Here is a 22,859-nt window from a genome sequence, read left to right on the forward strand (position 1 = left end):
GGATTCAGAATTGGATCCTTCTAACCACGGATGCAAGTCTCAGAGGTAGGGGAGCAGTCACCCAAGGGGAAAACTTCCAAGGAAAGTGGTCAAGTCTGGAATCCATCCTTCCGATAAACATTCTGGAACCAAGGGCCATTTACAACGGCCTTCTACAAGCGGCACATCTTCTGCAAGATCAGGACATTCAGGTTCAGTCAGACAATGTCATGGCAGTGTCCTGCATAAACTGACAGGGTGGAACGAAGAGCAGAGCAGCAATGTCAGGGGTAACAAGAATCCTCCTCTCGGCAGAAAAGCATGCGATGGCGCTATCAGCAATCTTAATTCCGGGATTGTACAACTGGGAAGAGGACTTCCTCAGCAGACATGATCTCCATCCAGGAGAATGGGGCCTCCACCCGCGGGTGTTCACCGAGGTGACAAGCCAATGGGGCGTACCTCAGGTAGACATGATGGCATCTCGCCTCAACAAGAAGCTTCGCAGGTACTGTTCCAGGTTGAGAGACCCACAGGCAGTGGCGGTGGATGCACTGATGACTCCATGGGTGTTCCAGTCAGTGTATGTGTTCCCTCCACTTCCACTCATCCCAAGGATTATCAAACTAATAAAAAGAACAAGAGTTCAGGGTATCCTCATTGCTTTGGACTGGCCAAGGAGGGCTTGGTACGCGGATCCTCTGGAATTACTGCTGGATGATCCGAGGCCTCTTCCTCTTCGCGAGAACCTTCTGCAACAGGGGCCGTTCACCTATCAAGACTTACCGTGGCTACGTTTGATGGCATGGAGGTTGAGCGCCAGATCTTAGCTCGGAAGGGTAATCCGAAAAAGGTTATTCCTGCGCTGATACAAGCTAGGAAGGGAGTTACGTCTAAACATTACCATCGGATTTGGAAAAAAATAAGAATTTACTTACCGATAATTCTATTTCTCATAGTCCGTAGTGGATGCTGGGGACTCCGAAAGGACCATGGGGAATAGCGGCTCCGCAGGAGACTGGGCACAAAAGTAAAAGCTTTAGGACTACCTGGTGTGCACTGGCTCCTCCCCCTATGACCCTCCTCCAAGCCTCAGTTAGGATACTGTGCCCGGACGAGCGTACACAATAAGGAAGGATTTTGAATCCCGGGTAAGACTCATACCAGCCACACCAATCACACCGTACAACTTGTGATCTGAACCCAGTTAACAGCATGATAACAGAGGAGCCTCTGAAAAGATGGCTCACAACAATAATAACCCGATTTTTGTAACAATAACTATGTACAAGTATTGCAGACAATCCGCACTTGGGATGGGCGCCCAGCATCCACTACGGACTATGAGAAATAGAATTATCGGTAAGTAAATTCTTATTTTCTCTGACGTCCTAGTGGATGCTGGGGACTCCGAAAGGACCATGGGGATTATACCAAAGCTCCCAAACGGGCGGGAGAGTGCGGATGACTCTGCAGCACCGAATGAGAGAACTCCAGGTCCTCCTCAGCCAGGGTATCAAATTTGTAGAATTTAGCAAACGTGTTTGCCCCTGACCAAGTAGCTGCTCGGCAAAGTTGTAAAGCCGAGACCCCTCGGGCAGCCGCCCAAGATGAGCCCACTTTCCTTGTGGAATGGGCTTTTACAGATTTTGGCTGTGGCAGGCCTGCCACAGAATGTGCAAGCTGAATTGTACTACAAATCCAACGAGCAATAGTCTGCTTAGAAGCAGGAGCACCCAGCTTGTTGGGTGCATACAGGATAAACAGCGAGTCAGATTTTATGACTCCAGCCGTCCTGGAAACATATATTTTCAGGGCCCTGACTACGTCCAGCAACTTGGAATCCTCCAAGTCCCTAGTAGCCGCAGGTACCACAATAGGCTGGTTTAAGTGAAACGCTGAAACCACCTTAGGGAGAAATTGAGGACGAGTCCTCAATTCTGCCCTGTCCGTATGAAAAATTAGGTAAGGGCTTTTATAGGATAAAGCCGCCAATTCTGAGACACGCCTGGCTGAAGCCAGGGCTAACAGCATTACCACTTTCCATGTGAGATATTTTAAGTCCACAGTGGTGAGTGGTTCAAACCAATGTGATTTTAGGAACCCCAAAACTACATTGAGATCCCAAGGTGCCACTGGAGGCACAAAAGGAGGCTGTATATGCAGTACCCCCTTGACAAACGTCTGAACTTCAGGAACTGAAGCTAGTTCTTTTTGGAAGAATATCGACAGGGCCGAAATTTGAACCTTAATGGACCCTAATTTTAGGCCCATAGACAGTCCTGTTTGCAGGAAATGCAGGAAACGACCCAGTTGAAAATTCCTCTGTAGGGGCCTTCCTGGCCTCACACCACGCAACATATTTACGCCAAATACGGTGATAATGTTGCACAGTTACATCCTTCCTGGCTTTGATCAGGGTAGGGATGACTTCATCCGGAATGCCTTTTTCCTTCAGGATCCGGCGTTCAACCGCCATGCCGTCAAACGCAGCCGCGGTAAGTCTTGGAACAGACAGGGTCCCTGCTGGAGCAGGTCCTTTCTTAGAGGTAGAGGCCACGGGTCTTCCGTGAGCATCTCTTGAAGTTCCGGGTACCAAGTCCTTCTTGGCCAATCCGGAGCCACGAGTATAGTCCTTACTCCTCTCCTTCTTATGATTCTCAGTACCTTGGGTATGAAAGGCAGAGGAGGGAACACATACACTGACTGGTACACCCACGGTGTTACCAGAGCGTCCACAGCTATTGCCTGAGGGTCCCTTGACCTGGCACAATATCTGTCCAGTTTTTTGTTGAGGCGGGACGCCATCATGTCCACCTTTGGTTTTTCCCAACGGTTCACAATCATGTGGAAGACTTCTGGGTGAAGTCCCCACTCCCCCGGGTGGAGGTCGTGTCTGCTGAGGAAGTCTGTTTCCCAGTTGTCCACTCCCGGAATGAACACTGCTGACAGTGCTATCACATGATTTTCCGACCAGCGAAGAATCCTTGCAACTTCCGTCATTGCCCTCCTGCTTCTTGTGCCGCCCTGTCTGTTTACGTGGGCAACTGCCGTGATGTTGTCCGACTGGATCAACACCGGCTGACCCTGAAGCAGAGGCCTTGCCTGACTTAGGGCATTGTAAATGGCCCTTAGTTCCAGGATATTTATGTGAAGTGACGTTTCCATGCTTGACCACAAGCCCTGGAAATTTCTTCCCTGTGTGACTGCTCCCCAGCCTCTCAGGCTGGCATCCGTGGTCACCAGGACCCAGTCCTGAATGCCGAATCTGCGGCCCTCTAGAAGATGAGCACTCTGTAACCACCACAGGAGAGACACCCTTGTCCTTGGAGACAGGGTTATCCGCTGATGCATTTGAAGATGCGATCCGGACCATTTGTCCAGCAGATCCCACTGAAAAGTTCTTGCGTGGAATCTGCCGAATGGAATCGCTTCGTAAGAAGCCACCATTTTTCCCAGGACCCTTGTGCATTGATGCACTGACACTTGGCCTGGTTTTAGGAGGTTCCTGACTAGGTCGGATAACTCCCTGGCTTTCTCCTCCGGGAGAAACACCTTTTTCTGGACTGTGTCCAGAATCATCCCTAGGAACAGCAGACGTGTCGTCGGAATCAGCTGCGATTTTGGAATATTTAGAATCCACCCGTGCTGTTGTAGTACTACTTGAGATAGTGCTACTCCGACCTCTAACTGTTCTCTGGACCTTGCCCTTATCAGGAGATCGTCCAAGTAAGGGATAATTAAGACGCCTTTTCTTCGAAGAAGAATCATTTCGGCCATTACCTTGGTAAAGACCCGGGGTGCCGTGGACAATCCAAACGGCAGCGTCTGAAACTGATAGTGACAGTTCTGTACCACAAACCTGAGGTACCCTTGGTGAGAAGGGCAAATTGGGACATGGAGGTAAGCATCCTTGATGTCCAGAGACACCATATAGTCCCCTTCTTCCAGGTTCGCTATCACTGCTCTGAGTGACTCCATCTTGAATTTGAACCTTTGTATGTAAGTGTTCAAGGATTTCAGATTTAAAATAGGTCTCACCGAGCCGTCCGGCTTCGGTACCACAAACAGCGTGGAATAATACCCCTTTCCCTGTTGTAGGAGGGGTACCTTGATTATCACCTGCTGGGAATACAGCTTGTGAATGGCTTCCAATACCGCCTCCCTGTCGGAGGGAGACGTTGGTAAAGCAGACTTCAGGAACCGGCGAGGGGGAGACGTCTCGAATTCCAATTTGTACCCCTGAGATACTACCTCCAGATCCAGGGGTCCACTTGCGAGTGAGCCCACTGCGCGCTGAAATTCTTGAGACGGGCCCCCACCGTGCCTGAGTCCGCTTGTAAGGCCCCAGCGTCATGCTGAGGACTTGGCAGAAGCGGGGGAGGGCTTCTGTTCCTGGGAAGAGGCTGCCTGCTGCAGTCTTTTTCCCCTTCCTCTGCCCCGGGGCAGATATGAGTGGCCTTTTGCCCGCTTGCCCTTATGGGGACGAAAGGACTGAGCCTGAAAAGACGGTGTCTTTTTCTGCTGAGAGGTGACCTGGAGTAAAAAGGTGGATTTCCCAGCCGTTGCCGTGGCCACCAGGTCCGATAGACCGACCCCAAATAACTCCTCCCCTTTATACGGCAATACTTCCATATGCCGTTTGGAATCCGCATCACCTGACCACTGTCGCGTCCATAACCCTCTTCTGGCAGAAATGGACAGCGCACTTACTCTTGATGCCAGAGTGCAAATATCCCTCTGTGCATCTCGCATATATAGAAATGCATCCTTTAAATGCTCTATAGTCAATAATATACTGTCCCTGTCCAGGGTATCAATATTTTCAGTCAGGGAATCCGACCAAGCCACCCCAGCACTGCACATCCAGGCTGAGGCGATTGCTGGTCGCAGTATAATACCAGTATGTGTGTATATACTTTTTAGGATATTTTCCAGCTTCCTATCAGCTGGTTCCTTGAGGGCGGCCGTATCAGGAGACGGTAACGCCACTTGTTTTGATAAGCGTGTGAGCGCCTTATCTACCCTAGGGGGTGTTTCCCAACGCGCCCTAACCTCTGGCGGGAAAGGGTATAATGCCAATAATTTTTTAGAAATTAGCAGTTTTTTATCGGGGGAAACCCACGCTTCATCACACACCTCATTTAATTCATCTGATTCAGGAAAAACTACGGGTAGTTTTTTCACACCCCACATAATACCCTTTTTTGTGGTACTTGTAGTATCAGAAATGTTCATAACCTCCTTCATTGCCGTGATCATGTAACGTGTGACCCTACTGGAAAATACGTTTGTTTCCTCACCGTCGACACTGGAGTCAGTGTCCGTGTCTGGGTCTGTGTCGACCATCTGAGGTAACGGGCGCTTTAGAGCCCCTGACGGTGTTTGAGACGCCTGTACAGGTAATAACTGATTTGCCGGCTGTCTCATGTCGTCAACAGTCTTTTGTAAAGTGCTGACACTATCACGTAATTCCTTCCATAAGACCATCCAGTCAGGTGTCGACTCCCTAGGGGGTGACATCACTATTACAGGCAATTGCTCCGCCTCCATACCATTTTCCTCCTCATACATGTCGACACAACGTACCGACACACAGCACACACACAGGGAATGCTCCGATAGAGGACAGGACCCCACTGGCCCTTTGGGGAGACAGAGGGAGAGTTTGCCAGCACACACCAGAGCGCTATATATATACAGGGATAACCTTATATAAGTGTTTTTCCCTTATATAGCTGCTGTATAGATTTATCTGCCAAATTAGTGCCCCCCTCTCTTGTTTTACCCTGTTTCTGTAGTGCAGGACTGCAGGGGAGAGTCAGGGAGCTTCCCTCCAACGGAGCTGTGAGGAAAAATGGCGTCAGTGTGCTGAGGAGATAGGCTCCGCCCCCTTCTCGGCGGCCTTTCTCCCGCTTTTTTAAGGAAAAATTGGCAGGGGTTAAATGCATCCATATAGCCCAGGAGCTATATGTGATGTATTTTTTGCCATATAAGGTGTTTTTATTGCGTCTCAGTGCGCCCCCCCCCCCAGAGCCCTGCACCCTCAGTGACCGGAGTGTGAAGTGTGCTGAGAGCAATGGCGCACAGCTGCGGTGCTGTGCGCTACCTTATTGAAGACAGGACGTCTTCTGCCGCCGATTTTCCGGACCTCTTCAGTCTTCTGGCTCTGTAAGGGGGCCGGCGGCGCGGCTCTGGGACCCATCCATGGCTGGGCCTGTGATCGTCCCTCTGGAGCTAATGTCCAGTAGCCTAAGAAGCCCAATCCACTCTGCACGCAGGTGAGTTCGCTTCTTCTCCCCTTAGTCCCTCGGTGCAGTGAACCTGTTGCCAGCAGGATTCACTGAAAATAAAAAACCTATACTTAAACTTTTTTACTAAGCAGCTCAGGAGAGCCACCTAGTGAGCACCCTTCTCGTTCGGGCACAAAAATCTAACTGAGGCTTGGAGGAGGGTCATAGGGGGAGGAGCCAGTGCACACCAGGTAGTCCTAAAGCTTTTACTTTTGTGCCCAGTCTCCTGCGGAGCCGCTATTCCCCATGGTCCTTTCGGAGTCCCCAGCATCCACTAGGACGTCAGAGAAATATGTGTCTTGGTGTGAATCCAAGAAGTTTCCAATGGTGGAGTTTCACCTGGGACGGTTTCTTCTCTTTCTGCAAGCAGGTGTGGATGTGGGCCTACGCTTGGGCTCCATAAAGGTCCAGATTTCGGCCTTATCCATTTTCTTCCAGAAACAATCGGCTGCCCTCCCTGAGGTTCAGACATTCTTGAAAGGGGTTCTGGACATCCCACCACCCTTTGTGCCTCCTGCGGCACCTTGGGATCTTAATGTGGTGCTGCAGTTCCTGCAATCGGATTAGTTCGAACCTTTGCAGGAGGCAGACGTCAAGTTTCTTACTAGGAAGGCGGTCACACTATTGGCATTGGCAACTGCTAGACGTATGTCAGAATTGGGGGCATTGTCATACAAGAGCCCCTACTTGATTTCCCATGAAGATAGAGCTGAGCTCAGAACGCGTCAGCAGTTTCTTCCAAAGGTTTTTCATATCAACCAACCTATTGTGGTGCCAGTGGCTACTGATTTCTCAATTACCTCAAAGTCCTTGGATGTGGTGAGGGCTTTGAAAATATATGTGAAGAGAACTTCTCACAGGAAGTCGGACGCTTTATTTGTCCTTTATGATCCCAACAAGGTTGGGTGTCCGGCTTCTTACCAGACGATTTCACGCTGGATCAGGTGTACTATCCAGCATGCTTATTCAACGGCAGGCTTGCCGTGTCCAAAATCTGTTAAGGCCCACTCTACTCGTAAAGTGGGTTCTTCCTGGGTGGCTGCCCGGGGTGTCTCGGCTGTACAGCTTTGCAGAGCAGCTATTTGGTCTGGGTCAAACACGTTTGCTTAGTTCTACAAGTTCGATACTTTGGCATCTGAGGACCTAAAGTTTGGTCAATCTGTTCTGCAGAAACCTCAGCACTCTCCCTCCCGAACTGGGAGCTTTGGTACATCCCCATGGTACTAAATGGACCCCAGCATCCTCTAGGCGTAAGAGAAAAATAAGATTTTAAACCTACCGGTAAATCTTTTTCTCCTAGTCCGTAGAGGATGCTGGGGACTCCGTAAGGACCATGGGGTATAGACGGGCTCCGCAGGAGACATGGGCACTACAAAGAACTTTAGAATGGGTGTGCACTGGCTCCTCCCTATATGCTTCTCCTCCAGACCTCAGTTAGAGAAACTGTGCCCAGAGGAGACGACCAGTACGAGGAAAGGATTTTGGTAATCCAAGGTCTAGATTCATACCAGCCCACACCATCCACACCGTATAACCTGGAATATACGAACCAGTCAACAGTATGAAACAAACAGCATCAGTCAAAGACCGATCAAAACTGTAACATAACCCTTATGCAAGCAATAACTATATACAAGTCTTGCAGAATGTTGTCCGCACAGGGACGGGCGCCCAGCATCCTCTACGGACTAGGAGAAAAAGATTTACCGGTAGGTTTAAAATCTTATTTTCTCTTACGTCCTAGAGGATGCTGGGCACTCTGTAAGGACCATGGGGATTATACCAAAGCTCCAAAACGGGCGGGAGAGTGCGGATGACTCTGCAGCACCGATTGAGCAAACATGAGGTCCTCATCAGCCAGGGTATCAAACTTGTAGAATTTTGCAAAGGTGTTTGAACCCGACCAAGTCGCCGCTCGGCAAAGCTGTAATGCCGAGACGCCTCGGGCAGCCGCCCAAGAAGAGCCCACCTTCCTAGTGGAATGGGCCTTTACCGAATTTGGTAACGGCAATCCAGCCGTAGAATGAGCCTGCTGAATCGTGTTACAGATCCAGCGAGCAATAGTCTGCTTAGAAGCAGGAGCGCCAACCTTGTTGGCTGCATACAGGACAAAGAGTGCATCTGTTTTCCTAACCCGAGCCGTCCTGGCTACATACATTTTCAATGCCCTGACCACATCAAGGGACTCATATGAAGGTTGGTTCATATGAAAAGTGGAAACCACCTTAGGCAAAAATTGAGGACGAGTCCGCAACTCAGCTCTATCCACATGGAAAATCAGATAGGGGCTTTTGTGAGACAAAGCCGCCAACTCAGACACTCGCCTTGCAGATGCCAAGGCCAACAACATGACCACCTTCCAAGTGAGATACTTTAATTCCACGGATTGAAGAGGCTCAAACTAGGGAGACTTAAGGAATTGTAACACCACGTTAAGGTCCCATGGTGCCAGGCTGGATATGCAGCACTCCCTTCACAAAAGTCTGGACTTCTGGGAGAGAAGCCAATTCCTTCTGAAAGAAAATGGATAGGGCCGGAATCTGAACCTTAATGGAGCCTAATTTTAGACACATATTCACTCCAGTCTGTAGGTAGTGGAGAAAACGGCCCAGATGGAAATCTTCTGGAGGAGCATTCTTGGTTTCACACCAAGAGACATACTTCCTCCAGTTACGGTGCTAATGTTTCGCAGTCACCTCCTTCCTAGCCTTTATCAGAATAGGGATGAACTCGTCCGGAATGCCCTTCCCAGCTAGGATCTGGCGTTCAACCGCCATGCCGTCAAACGCAGCCGCGGTAAGTCTTGGAACAGACAGGGTCCCTGTTGTAACAGATCCTCTCTGAGAGGAAGAGGCCACGGATCTTCTGTGAGCATTTCCTGCAGATCCGGATATCAGGCCCTTCGAGGCCAACCTGGAACAATGAGAATTGTCTGTACTCCTTGTCGTCTTATGATTCTCAATATTTTTGAGATGAGTGGAAGAGGAGGGAACACATAGACCGACTGAAATACCCACGGTGTCACCAGGGCATCCACTGCTACTGCCTGAGGATCCCTTGACCTGGCACAATACCTCGGAAGCTTCTTGTTGAGGCGTGACGCCATCATGTCTATTTGAGGAAGTCTCCACTGACTTGAAATCTCTGTAAAGACGTCTTGATGAGGCCCCCACTCCCCTGGATGGAGATCGTGTCTGCTGAGGAAGTCTGCTTCCCAGTTGTCCACTCCCGGAATGAAGACTGCTGTCAAAGCGCTTACATGATTTTCCGCCCATTGAAGAATCCTGGTGGCTTCCGCCATCGCCACTCTGCTTCTTGTTCCGCCTAGGCGGTTTACATGAGCCACGGCTGTGACGTTGTCTGACTGAATCAGAACAGGCAGGCCGCGAAGAAGAGTCTCCGCCCGACGCAGGCCATTGTAGATGGCCCTCAATTCCAGTACGTTTATGTGTAGTCAAGCCTCCTGGTTTGACCACAGTCCCTGAAAGTTTCTGCCCTGTGTGACTGCTCCCCATCCTCGGAGGCTCGCGTCCGTGGTCACCAGAACCCAGTCTTGAATGCCGAACCTGCGACCCTCTAGAAGGTAAGCACTCTGCAGCCACCACAAGAGAGATACCCTGGCCCTGGGGGACAGGCTGATCTTCTGATGAATATGTAGATGGGACCCGGACCACTTGTCCAGAAGGTCCCACTGAAAAGTCCTCGCATGGAACCTGCCGAAGGGAATGGCCTCGTAAGACGCCACCATTTTTCCCAGAACTCGAGTGCATTGATGGACCGACACCCTTTTCGGCTTCAACAGGTCCCTGACCAAGTTCTGGAGTTCCTGGGCTTTTTCCATCGGGAGAAAAACCCTTTTTTGTTCCGTGTCCAGAATCATGCCTAAGAAAGTCAATCGGGTCGTTGGAACCAACTGTGACTTTGGCAGATTGAGAACCCAGCCGTGCTGCTGCAACACCCTCAGAGAGAGTGACACGCTTTTCAGCAACTGTTCTCTCGATCTCGCTTTTATCAGGAGATCGTCCAAGTACGGGATAATTGTGACTCCCTGCTTGCGCAGTAGCACCATCATTTCCGACATTACCTTGGTAAAAATCCTCGGGGCCGTAGAAAGCCCAAACTGCAACGTCTGAAATTGGTAATGACAATCCTGTACAGCAAATCTCAGGAACGCCTGATGAGGAGGATATATGGGGACATGAAGGTATGCATCCTTTATGTCCAGTGACACCATAAAATCCCCCCTCCAGGCTGGCGATGACCGCTCTGAGCGATTCCATCTTGAATTTGAACCTTTTCAAGTATAGGTTTAGGGATTTTAAATTCAGAATGTGTCTGGCCGAACCGTCCGGTTTCGGGACCACAAACAGGGTTAAATAGTACCCGTCCCCTGTTGAAGCAGGGGAACTTTGACCACCACTTGTTGAAGACACAGTTTTTGAATTGCATCTAAAACTACCTCCCTTTCTGATGAAGAAGCTGGCAGGGCCGATTTGAAAAAACGGCGAGGCGGCACATCTTCGAATTCCAGCTTGTAACCCTGGGATACAATTTCTATTGCCCAGGGATCCACTTGTGATTGAACCCAGACGTGGCTAAAAAGTCGAAGACGTGCCCCCACTGGGGCGGATTCCCTCAGCGGAGCCCCAGCGTCATGCGGTGGATTTAGTAGAAGCCGGGGAGGACTTCTCCTGGGAACTAGCTGTAGCTGGCAGCTTTTTCCCTCTGCCCTTACCTCTGGCGAGAAAGGAAGATCCCCGTACTCTTTTGGACTTATGCGACCGAAAGGACTGCATCTGATAATGTGGCGTTTTCATTGGCTGTGAGGAAACATAAGATAAAAAAGTAGATTTACCTGCAGTAGCTGTGGAAACCAGGTCCGTGAGACCTTCCCCAAATAAGTCTTCACCCTTGTAAGGCAAAACCTCCATATGCCTCTTTGAGTCGGCATCACCCGTCCATTGGCGGGTCCACAGGGCTCGCCTATCAGAAATCGCCATGGCGTTGGCTCTTGAACCCAGTAGGCCAACGTCTCTCTGAGCATCTCTCATATATAGGACAGCGTCTTTGATATCACCCTGTCACGATCCGGGTATCTGGACGCCATTTCTTACCCATCAGATGCCTCCTAAGGCTGGCTCAGCGCTCCAGGACCGGATCCCATCTGTTAACCTGATGGTTACATTCCTGTATCCTCTCCTGTCACTCTGAGACGCTGTCACAGTAAACGCCATATTACACCTGGCATGGCGTCTCCCGCGGCCTCCGCCGCCGTCCCTGAGCTTCTGCATGCAGAGTGTCTGAGTGGCGATTACGTCAGCCGCGGCCTCCGCTGTGTCCGTGTGGTTGGATGTGCACCTGTCAGCTTGGCGCCTCCTGTTTCCGGTGGCCGGCGCCGCCATTACTGTTTTCATTACCACATGGATTACAAACCAAACTTCCCTCCAAGTGTCTGCATGGGCGCAGCCATCTTGGATTCTGTCAGCTGATCATTTCCACCAATCTGTTCTCAGTATTGATAATCTGCATAATTGCCTAGCCAATCCCTTCCTTGCTGCAGGTATAAATACACTGTGCCTGAGCAAGGAAGGCGTCAGTGCTTTGGTTGTCAAACCTAGTTCCTGTTTGTCTCTCTCCTGTGATTGTCTTCCAGGTTCCAGCTCCTGTCTCAAGACTTCCACCATAGAGACCCGCACCAGCATTCCACCTGCGGTGTAGCCTGACTCTCCGATCCATTGTGGATTCATCTGTTTCCAGCTACAACATTACCTGCTTCCAGCCCAGCTTCCAGCAGAGTACAGCTTCTCTTAAAGGGCCGGTGTCCTTTCTACAGTTTACCACTCTCCACCGGTATTATTATTTCTCCGCTCTCAAACTCTACATTTCATTCATATTGCATCGCTCTCAAGCTTCATTTATTATTTAACTGGTTCCAGCCAGTATCCACTCTGTGCCAACATCTGTCTGGTTCCAACCAGAACCCACAGCAGCTATTTTATTTACAGCAGTCCAGCTTTCCCTGGAACACCAGCTGATACGATCCTGGGCTTTCTTCATTGCTACAGTCAGGCCTGGTAAGGACTTTCCAACTCGCAGATAATAAGAACTGTCTCATACTACCAGAGCTCTGTGGCCCCTGCCCCTGTAGTACACAGGAACTGTATTATTTCTCTGCTGATTTTATGTTTCTTTTACTGCTACTGTGATGCATGGAGTTTGTCATAAATAAACATCATTGACTTTTATTCAAGTTGTCGTGGTCACGCCTTTGGGCGGTTCTTCTTCATGTTACTTACATGTCCAGGGGTCTGATACAACCTCCCAGGTTCCGGTACATCTCAGCCCCTACAACTGAGGCTGCCTCCCGTCAGCTCAGGCCCTCAGTTGTGACAGTAAGCACTGACCTAATGAATCCAGCCGGAGACCAGGATCAAGCGGCCAGGCCGATGCAAGAACTGGCAGCCCGACTAGAACATCAGGAGGCTGCACAGGGCCACATCATCCGCTGTCTCCAGGATTTCTCTACTCGGCTGGATGGGATTCAGACAACTCTCCGTGGATCAGGCGCGTCTGGTGCGTCAACCACAGTGACTCCAGCTATAACCCCACCCACCTTACCCATTTCTGCTCCACGTCTTCATCTTCCAACGCCAGCAAAATTTGACGGATCTCCAAGATTCTGCAGGGGATTTCTCAACCAGTGTGAGATTCAGTTTGAGCTACAACCTGGCAATTTTCCCAGTGACCGTACAAAAATTGCCTACATTATTTCTCTTCTCAGTGGCTCAGCCCTTGATTGGGCATCACCGTTATGGGAGAGGTCCGACACCCTGCTATCTTCCTACACTGCCTTCGTGTCAACATTCAGGCGCATCTTCGACGAGCCAGGCCGGGTAACCTCAGCTTCATCCGAGATTCTCCGTTTACGCCAGGGGTCACGTACTGTAGGACAATATCTGATACAGTTCCAGATCCTGGCATCCGAACTGGCATGGAACGACGAGGCCCTGTATGCTGCATTCTGGCATGGCTTATCTGAGCGTATTAAAGATGAGTTAGCTACCAGAGACTTACCCTCTAAGTTAGATGAGCTAATCTCACTCTGCACGAAAGTTGATTTACGTTTCAGAGAGAGAGCAACTGAGCGTGGAAGATCATCTGCTCCAAAATCTTCTGCTCCTCCTCCTCGCCAACTGTCACCAACTAAAGATGAGCCCATGCAAATTGGCCGTTCCCGTTTAACTCCTGCTGAGCGCCGAAGACGTCTCTCCGAGTCTCTCTGTCTTTATTGTGCAGCTCCGTCTCACACCATTAATGCCTGTCCCAAACGTCCGGGAAACTCCAAATCCTAGCTCGCCAAGGAGAGGGCCGGCTAGGAGTAATGATCTCCTCTCCATCTCCTCAAGATTGTAATCTCCCAGTCTCGCTTCAAGTTGCTCAACGTTATCGGAACGTCATTGCCCTCCTTGATTCCGGAGCAGCTGGGAACTTTATTACCGAAGCCTATGTTAAACGGTGGTCCCTACCCACCGAGAGACTTCCTTCGTCCATTTCTTTAACTGCCGTGGATGGCAGCAAAATTTTTGATGCAGTTATTTCTTTAAGGACTCTACCAGTTCGTCTGAGAGTGGGAGTTCTTCATTCCGAACTTATTTCTTTTTTAGTGATTCCAAGAGCCACACATCCTGTGGTCCTGGGCCTTCCATGGCTCCGTCTTCACAATCCTACAATTGATTGGACGACTACGCAAATCCTGGCATGGGGTTCCTCCTGTGCTGAGACATGTTTGTTTAAAGTATTGCCTGTCTGTTCTTCCTCCCCCAGGTCGTCTGATGTTCCACCTCCTCCATATCAAGATTTCACGGATGTGTTCAGTAAAGCTTCTGCTGATATCCTTCCTCCTCATAGAGAATGGGACTGCCCGATTGATCTCGTTCCAGGGAAGGTTCCACCTCGAGGCCGAACTTATCCGTTGTCTCTGCCTGAGACGCATTCTATGGAGGAATACATTAAAGAGAACCTAGCAAAGGGGTTCATTCGACCCTCTTCTTCCCCAGCCGGCGCAGGCTTCTTTTTTGTAAAAAAAGAAAGATGGTGGTCTGCGGCCGTGCATCGACTACAGAGGTTTGAACGACATTACCATCAAGAACCGTTATCCTTTAGCCCTGATTACTGAGCTCTTTGACAGAGTTAGCGGAGCTACCATCTTTACAAAGCTGGACTTGAGAGGTGCATACAATCTCATCCGGATCCGTGAGGGTGACGAGTGGAAGACCGCCTTTAACACCCGTGACGGACATTATGAGTACCTCGTCATGCCCTTCGGATTGAGCAATGCCCCTGCTGTCTTCCAGCATTTTGTCAATGAGATCTTCAGAGACATTCTATACCGTCATGTCGTGGTCTATCTAGACGATATCCTCATTTTTGCCAACGATTTAGAGGAACATCGTTTTTGGGTTAAAGAGGTTCTGTCCCGTCTCCGTGTCAATCATCTCTATTGCAAATTAGAGAAATGCGTCTTTGAAGTCAAGTCCATTCCGTTTCTAGGGTACATTGTGTCCCGTTCCGGACTAGAGATGGATCCTGAGAAATTACAAGCAATCCAAAATTGGCCGATACCCTTAACCCTCAAAGGGGTCCAGAGGTTTTTGGGGTTCGCCAACTATTACCGAAAGTTTATACGAGACTTTTCCACCATTGTGGCGCCTATTACTGCTTTCACTAAGAAGGGTGCTAACCCGTCCAAGTGGTCTGAAGAAGCCATGCAAGCATTTCATCTTTTAAAACAAAGGTTCATCTCTGCGCCTGTTCTGAAACAGCCTGACATCGACTCTCCTTTCATCTTAGAGGTGGATGCCTCCTCCGTTGGAGTAGGAGCGGTGTTATCTCAGAGGGCTAAAGATGGCCATTTACACCCTTGCAGTTTCTTCTCCCGGAAGTTCTCCCCAGCTGAGCGCAACTATGCCATTGGCGACCAGGAGTTGCTAGCCATCAAGCTCGCTCTAGAAGAGTGGAGGTATCTGTTGGAGGGAGCTTCTCATTCAATCACCATACTTACAGACCACAAGAACCTTTTATATCTGAAAGGCGCACAATGTCTCAACCCTCGTCAGGCCAGATGGGCACTTTTCTTTTCCAGGTTCGACTTTAAACTCCAGTTCTGTCCGGGCTCTCAGAATCGCAAGGCCGATGCCCTTTCCCGCTCATGGGAGCAAGAAAATGAGTCAGAGTCTTCAGACAAGCATCCTATTATAAATCCGTTGGCATTCTCCACGGTAGGGATGGACTCTACGCCCCCATCAGGGAAAAGTTTTGTGAAACCGATGCTAAGGAAGAAGCTCATGCATTGGGCCCATGCTTCCCGTTTTGCCGGACATACAGGTATCCAAAAAACCCTGGAGTTTATCTCTAGGTCCTATTGGTGGCCAACTCTGAAAAAGGACGTCTTGGAGTTTATTGCATCTTGCCCAAAGTGTGCTCAACATAAGGTATCCCGCCAGTCGCCTGCGGGGCAACTGGTTCCACTATCTGTTCCCCGTCGACCTTGGACCCATTTGTCGATGGATTTTATTACAGATTTACCCATGTGCAACAAGTTCAATACCATCTGGGTGGTAGTTGACCGGTTCACCAAGATGGCACACTTCATTCCTCTCACCGGTCTTCCGTCAGCTTCCAAGTTGGCTCAAGTATTCATACAAGAGATCTTCTGACTCCACGGTCTTCCTGAAGAAATTATCTCAGATCGAGGAGTTCAATTCACAGCCAAATTCTGGCGAAGTTTATGTCAAGTCCTCCAAGTCAAGCTAAAGTTTTCTACGGCTTACCATCCTCAGACCAATGGTCAAACCGAGAGGGTGAATCAGGACTTGGAGGCCTTCCTCCGCATCTATGTGTCCTCCTCTCAAGATGACTGGGTTCAATTACTTCCCTGGGCCGAGTTCTGTCATAACAACCAGTATCATTCTTCATCTGCTTCAACACCATTCTTCACTAACTTTGGATTCCACCCTAAAGTCCCTGAGTTCCAACCGCTTCCAGCAACTTCTGTTCCCGCAGTGGATATCACCTTGCATCAGTTTGCCAATATCTGGAAGAGCGTACGATCAGCTCTGCTCAAGGCATCGTTCAGGTACAAGAAGTTTGCGGATAAGAAGCGTCGAGCAGTTCCTGCTCTCAAGGTGGGTGATCGGGTATGGTTATCCACGAAGAATTTGAGGTTAAGAGTTCCCAGTATGAAGTTTGCACCTCGCTATATCGGTCCTTTCAAGATTGAACAAGTCATCAATCCTGTTGCTTACAGACTTCAGTTGCCTCCCTTCTTAAAAATACCCAGGACATTCCATGTTTCCCTGTTGAAACCGCTGATCTTGAATCGATTTCATTCCTCACTTCCTCCAACTCCGAAAGTCCAAACTCAACGAGGCGTTGAGTATGAAGTAGCCAAGATCCTGGACTCACGTCACCGTTACGGTCAACTACAATATCTTATTGACTGGAAGGGTTATGGCCTTGAGGAACGTTCATGGACCAATGCTTCTGATGTCCATGCTCCTGCCTTGGTCCGGAGATTCCATTCCAAGTTTCCTCAAAAGCCAAAGAAGTGTCCTGGGGCCACTCCTAAAGGGGGGGGGTGCTGTCACGATCCGGGTATCTGGACGCCATTTCTTACCCATCAGATGCCTCCTAAGGCTGGCTCAGCGCTCCAGGACCGGATCCCATCTGTTAACCTGATGGTTACATTCCTGTATCCTCTCCTGTCACTCTGAGACGCTGTCACAGTAAACACCATATTACACCTGGCATGGCGTCTCCCGCGGCCTCCGCCGCCGTCCCTGAGCTTCTGCATGCAGAGTGTCTGAGTGGCGATTACGTCAGCCGCGGCCTCCGCTGTGTCCGCGTGGTTGGATGTGCACCTGTCAGCTTGGCGCCTCCTGTCTCCGGTGGCCGGCGCCGCCATTACTGTTTTCATTACCACATGGATTACAAACCAAACTTCCCTCCAAGTGTCTGCATGGGCGCAGCCATCTTGGATTCTGTCAGCTGATCATTTCCACCAATCTGTTCTCAGTATTGATAATCTGCATAATTGCCTAGCCAATCCCTTCCTTGCTGCAGGTATAAATACACTGTGCCTGAGCAAGGAAGGCGTCAGTGCTTTGGTTGTCAAACCTAGTTCCTGTTTGTCTCTCTCCTGTGATTGTCTTCCAGGTTCCAGCTCCTGTCTCAAGACTTCCACCATAGAGACCCGCACCAGCATTCCACCTGCGGTGTAGCCTGACTCTCCGATCCATTGTGGATTCATCTGTTTCCAGCTACAACATTACCTGCTTCCAGCCCAGCTTCCAGCAGAGTACAGCTTCTCTTAAAGGGCCGGTGTCCTTTCTACAGTTTACCACTCTCCACCGGTATTATTATTTCTCCGCTCTCAAACTCTACATTTCATTCATATTGCATCGCTCTCAAGCTTCATTTATTATTTAACTGGTTCCAGCCAGTATCCACTCCGTGCCAACATCTGTCTGGTTCCAACCAGAACCCACAGCAGCTATTTTATTTACAGCAGTCCAGCTTTCCCTGGAACACCAGCTGATACGATCCTGGGCTTTCTTCATTGCTACAGTCAGGCCTGGTAAGGACTTTCCAACTCGCAGATAATAAGAACTGTCTCATACTACCAGAGCTCTGTGGCCCCTGCCCCTGTAGTACACAGGAACTGTATTATTTCTCTGCTGATTTTATGTTTCTTTTACTGCTACTGTGATGCATGGAGTTTGTCATAAATAAACATCATTGACTTTTATTCAAGTTGTCGTGGTCACGCCTTCGGGCGGTTCTTCTTCATGTTACTTACATGTCCAGGGGTCTGATACAACCTCCCAGGTTCCGGTACATCTCAGCCCCTACAACTGAGGCTGCCTCCCGTCAGCTCAGGCCCTCAGTTGTGACAGACCCAAGGTCAGTAAAATGGTATCTTTATCCAGGGTATCAATATCAGCAGACAAGGTATCTGTCCAAGTTGCTACAGCACTACAAACCCAAGCTGACGCTATCGCCGGTCTGAGCAAGGTACCAGTATGTGTATAAATCGACTTCAAGGTAGTCTCCTGCCTGCGATCAGCAGGATCCTTGATTGCTGCGGTATCTTGAGACGGCAGCGCCACCTTTTTGGATAAGCGCGTTAACGCCTTGTCCACCCTGGGTGAGGATTCCCACCGTATCCTGTCCTTAGCCGGGAAAGGATACGCCATAAGAATCCTCTTGGGAATCTGCAGTTTCTTGTCTTGAGTTTCCCAAGCCCTTTCAAACAACTCATTTAGCTCATGAGAAGGGGGGAAAGTAACCTCAGGTTTCTTTTCTTTAAACATGTGGACCCTCGTGTCAGGGACAGAGGGGTCATCTGTGATATGCAACACATCTTTTATTGCAATAATCATATAATGAATACTTTTTGCTAACTTTGGCTGCAACCTTGCATCATCGTAGTCGACACTAGTCAGAATCCGTGTCGGTATCAGTGTCTGCTACTTGGGATAGTGGGCGCTTCTGAGACCCAGAAGGGCCCTGTGACATAGTGAAAGGCAAGGATTGACTCCCTGCATTTTCCCTGGACTCTGCTTTGTCCAACCTCTTATCTAATAAATTCACATTTGCATTTAAAACATTCCACATATCCAACCAATCAGGTGTTGGCGTTGCCGACGGAGACACCACATTCATTTGCTCCACCTCCTCCCTAGAAGAGCCTTCCGCTTCAGACATGCCGACACACACGTACCGACACCCCCTACACTCAGGGAAATATCTAATCTGGAGACAGTTCCCCAAAAAGGCCCTTTGGAGAGACAGAGAGAGAGTATGCCAGCACACACCCAGCGCCAAATGACCCTGGAAAAACAATTCCCAGATACACAGCGCTTTTTATATATATATATATATATATGTATATATTCAATATACACTCACTGCGCCAAATATATGTGCCCCCCCCCCTCTTTTTAAGCCCTCTGTCACCGTGTTCAGCAGGGGAGAGTCCGGGGAGCCAGATTCTCAGCAGCGTGCTGTGGAGAAAATGGCGCTGGTTAGTGCTGTGGAATCAAGCTCCGCCCCCTCAACGGCGGGCTTCGGTCCCGCTCAAAAATATTATACTGGCGGGGGTTCGTATATCTAATGCCTCTGCAGTATATATACTTCATATTGCCAGCCAAGAGGTTTTATTGCTGCCCAGGGCGCCCCCCCTGCGCCCTGCACCCATCCGTGCCTGTAGTGTGTGTGTGTGTGGGAGCAATGGCGCACAGCATTACCGCTGCGCGTTACCTCAGTGAAGATCAGAAGTCTTCTGCCGCCTTTGAAGTCTTCTTTCTTCTTATACTCACCCAACTTCTATCTTCCGGCTCTGCAAGAAGGGCGGCGGCGCGGCTCTGGGACGAACGGCTAGGGTGAGACCTGCGTTCCGATCCCTCTGGAGCTAATGGTGTCCAGTAGCCTAAGAAGCAGAGCCTATCACTTAAGTAGGTCTGCTTCTCTCTCCTCAGTCCCACGACGCAGGGAGCCTGTTGCCAGCAGTGCTCCCTGAAAATAAAAAACCTAACAAAATTATTTTTTCAGAGAAACTCAGGAGAGCTCCCCTGTAATGCACCCAGTCTCCTCTGGGCACAGGATCTAACTGAGGTCTGGAGGAGGGGCATAGAGGGAGGAGCCAGTGCACACCCATTCTAAAGTTCTTTGTAGTGCCCATGTCTCCTGCGGAGCCCGTCTATACCCCATGGTCCTTACGGAGTCCCCAGCATCCTCTAGGACGTAAGAGAAATAGGATTTTAATTACCTACTGGTAAATCCTTTTCTCGTAGTCCGTAGAGGATGCTGGGCGCCCGCCCAGTGCTTCGTATTCCTGCATTGTTACTTGGTTCAGTATTGTTGTTTCAGTCATTGCTGAATTGTTCCAAGTTGGTTAGCTTGGCTTTCCTTTTTGTTATGTGTGAGCTGGTGTGAATCTCACCACTATCTGTGTATTTCCTTCTCTTGAAGTATGTCCGTCTCCTCGGGCACAGTTTCTAGACTGAGTCTGGTAGGAGGGGCATAGAGGGAGGGGCCAGCCCACACTATTAAACTTTTAAAGTGCCAGTGGCTCCCAAAGGACCGCTCTATACCCCATGGTACTAAATGGGCCCCAAAATCCTCTACGGACTACGAGAAAAGGATTTACCGGTAGGTAATTAAAATCCTATTATTATAGATAATAAAGAAATTATTTCACAACCACTTTATGGGCCATTTACCTCTTATTTCTTTCCAGTGATTTTGTAGAATCCTCCAATATGCTGAATGTGTGTAAATTTAAACTTGCAATTAAATGGAATATGAACAGTGTCAGATTGGGGAATTGAGGGCCCACCAGGGTAATGCAAGTGTAGAGGCCCATAAGTAGTGTGTGTGGCGCAGCTATAGGGGCGTGGCAAGCTGCCAGAAAAATTAACCTGGACATGAAAGGTGTACCCTGATCGGTAAGGATTTCCTTAGGGATTCCCAACCGGGCACACAAGTGAACAAACTCCCTAGCTATCATGCTAGACTTTTTATTTTGTAAAGGTATTGCCTCCGGATAGTGTGTTGCATAGTCTAGCACCACCAATACAAACTGGTGGCTTTGAGCAGACTTCTCTAGGGGACCAAGAAAATATGTGCCAATTCGTTCAAAGGGCACCTGTATCAATATTACTGGAACAAGAGGGGCCTGGTATGAGGGTTTAGGGCAGGTTCTCTGGCAAACAGGGCAAGCTTGGCAGTACTTTGTCAAGGCTATGTGTACCTCCAGCAACAAAAACCTAAGCAGGACTCTCGCCTGGGTTTTGTTCTCTCTTAGGTAACACCCCCTCCCCCCCAAATATGGGTATGGGCTTCTTTTAGAACCAGTGGGACATGTGCTTGGGGCACTACCATCTGTCCCACCACTCTTTCCTGTACAGTGCTTACTCTATACAGGCAATCATTCTTAATCACAAAGTAGGGCCCTCCTTCTGTTGGTGGGGCTACTTGGGGCATCCCATTCACCTCATTTAATGCCAAAGGCTTGTTCTAGGATAGCATTGTTAACTTTGTCCCATGCAAAGTCCTGTCATGGAAATAGTCTCTGCATCAGTGACCAGTCCATGTCCCTATTGCACCCCAGGATTTGCTCAACTGGCTGTTCATCCAGGAGGAGTGCAAACGGTCGGCCTGTGTCCTTTAACCGGGTTAATTTCCATGCCACTTTACTGGAGCAGCTTCCATTGTCCCAAAGTGTAGATCTTGTTCTTCTTTGGTCATAGCCTTTAAAACCGACACCCGCCAGGTGAAGCAGTTGCCAGTATGTCTGGTTGGACTTGCTCTTTGATCAGCTCCTGGAATAATGGGTAGTCGCATCCCAAGATAAGTAGATACAGCAGCTTAGGTGCTATCACCATCATGGTACACACTGTCTGGCCCCTGAAGGTGACTGGCAGGAGGGTCCTCTTGTATTCCTCAGATGTCCAATGAATACACAGGACCTTCACTTTTGCCAACAAAGGTGCTGGCTCCACTGGGATCAGTGAACCCAAAACCAAAGTAAGTTCGCTACTGGCGTCCACAAAGGACAGAACCACATTCTGGTTAATGAGGACTGTTATCCAAAATAACTCATTGTCCATCTGGGGCACACTCATGGTACAGTGGCCCCACCTCCTCTGCTAAAGATCACTCCGGTTTCCCCACATTCAAAACACATTAGCTTAGCCAAACTTGGGTTCACCTCTCCATCCACAGGGTTTTTCAACGTCGGGCCCAGGTGGTTCCCGGCCAACCACGGATTTTGACTTGGCACAGGTTTTGGCACAAAGCCAAGGGGCTTGGCCATTTGCTGCAATGCCCTAATTCTCTCTACCAGTGCAGCAAGTTCTTTGGGGGTTTGGGGGGTCTGCCTGCATCACCCACTTTTGCAGACCCCAGTCCAAAGTCCAGACACAGTGGTCAATCGCCAGCAGCTCAATGATCCGTTGGGGTGACTTTTCCTCCGGCTTCAACAACTTCTTCAGTATTTTGATCAAAGGGCCAACTGAGTTCTGAATGGAGTTTCTTTGGACAAACACCACTCACGGAAGCAATGAGCTGACATGAGACTGTATCCCAGTCTTTAAGGTTAAGTATATCGACGACTCCCTCTCATCAAGGTCCATTTAAATTTCTTTAGCACCAGCATCTCCAACCAGACTTTCAATGGCCATTGTACCCTATTTGTCATTCTTTCGATGGTGGCGATGAAGGCTTCTATGTCACCTGACATTTTCTGAAGCTTGGTCACCTCCCTTAGGACCCGGCTGTTGAGGCTGGCATCGCAGCAGCAGCCGTTAATGCCGCAATTCCTGCTGTTGTTGCAGCTGTACCAGCTGCTGCTGAAATTGCTGCTGTTGAGTCTGCTGCTGCCCACTCACGAGCAGTTTTGGTATTTCCACCATTTTGGCTTCTTTATGGGTTGGGAAGAAACTAGCTTCCCTTAGCATCCCATGCACTGACACCACTTGTGATAAAGATGCTGTAGATGAGGCACACACTGACTCTGGACTTCTT

The 22,859-nt window shown here is 49.4% G+C and overlaps 1 protein-coding gene across 1 annotated transcript in view; it reads left to right on the forward strand.

The window, feature by feature from the left end:
- The window catches only part of CD180 (CD180 molecule), a 153,907-nt gene that overhangs the window by 126,154 nt on the left and 4,894 nt on the right, over positions 1–22,859 (forward strand). The window lies entirely within an intron of this gene.

This window comes from Pseudophryne corroboree, chromosome 1 (genome assembly GCF_028390025.1).
Source record: "Pseudophryne corroboree isolate aPseCor3 chromosome 1, aPseCor3.hap2, whole genome shotgun sequence".
Lineage (NCBI taxonomy): Eukaryota > Metazoa > Chordata > Amphibia > Anura > Myobatrachidae > Pseudophryne > Pseudophryne corroboree.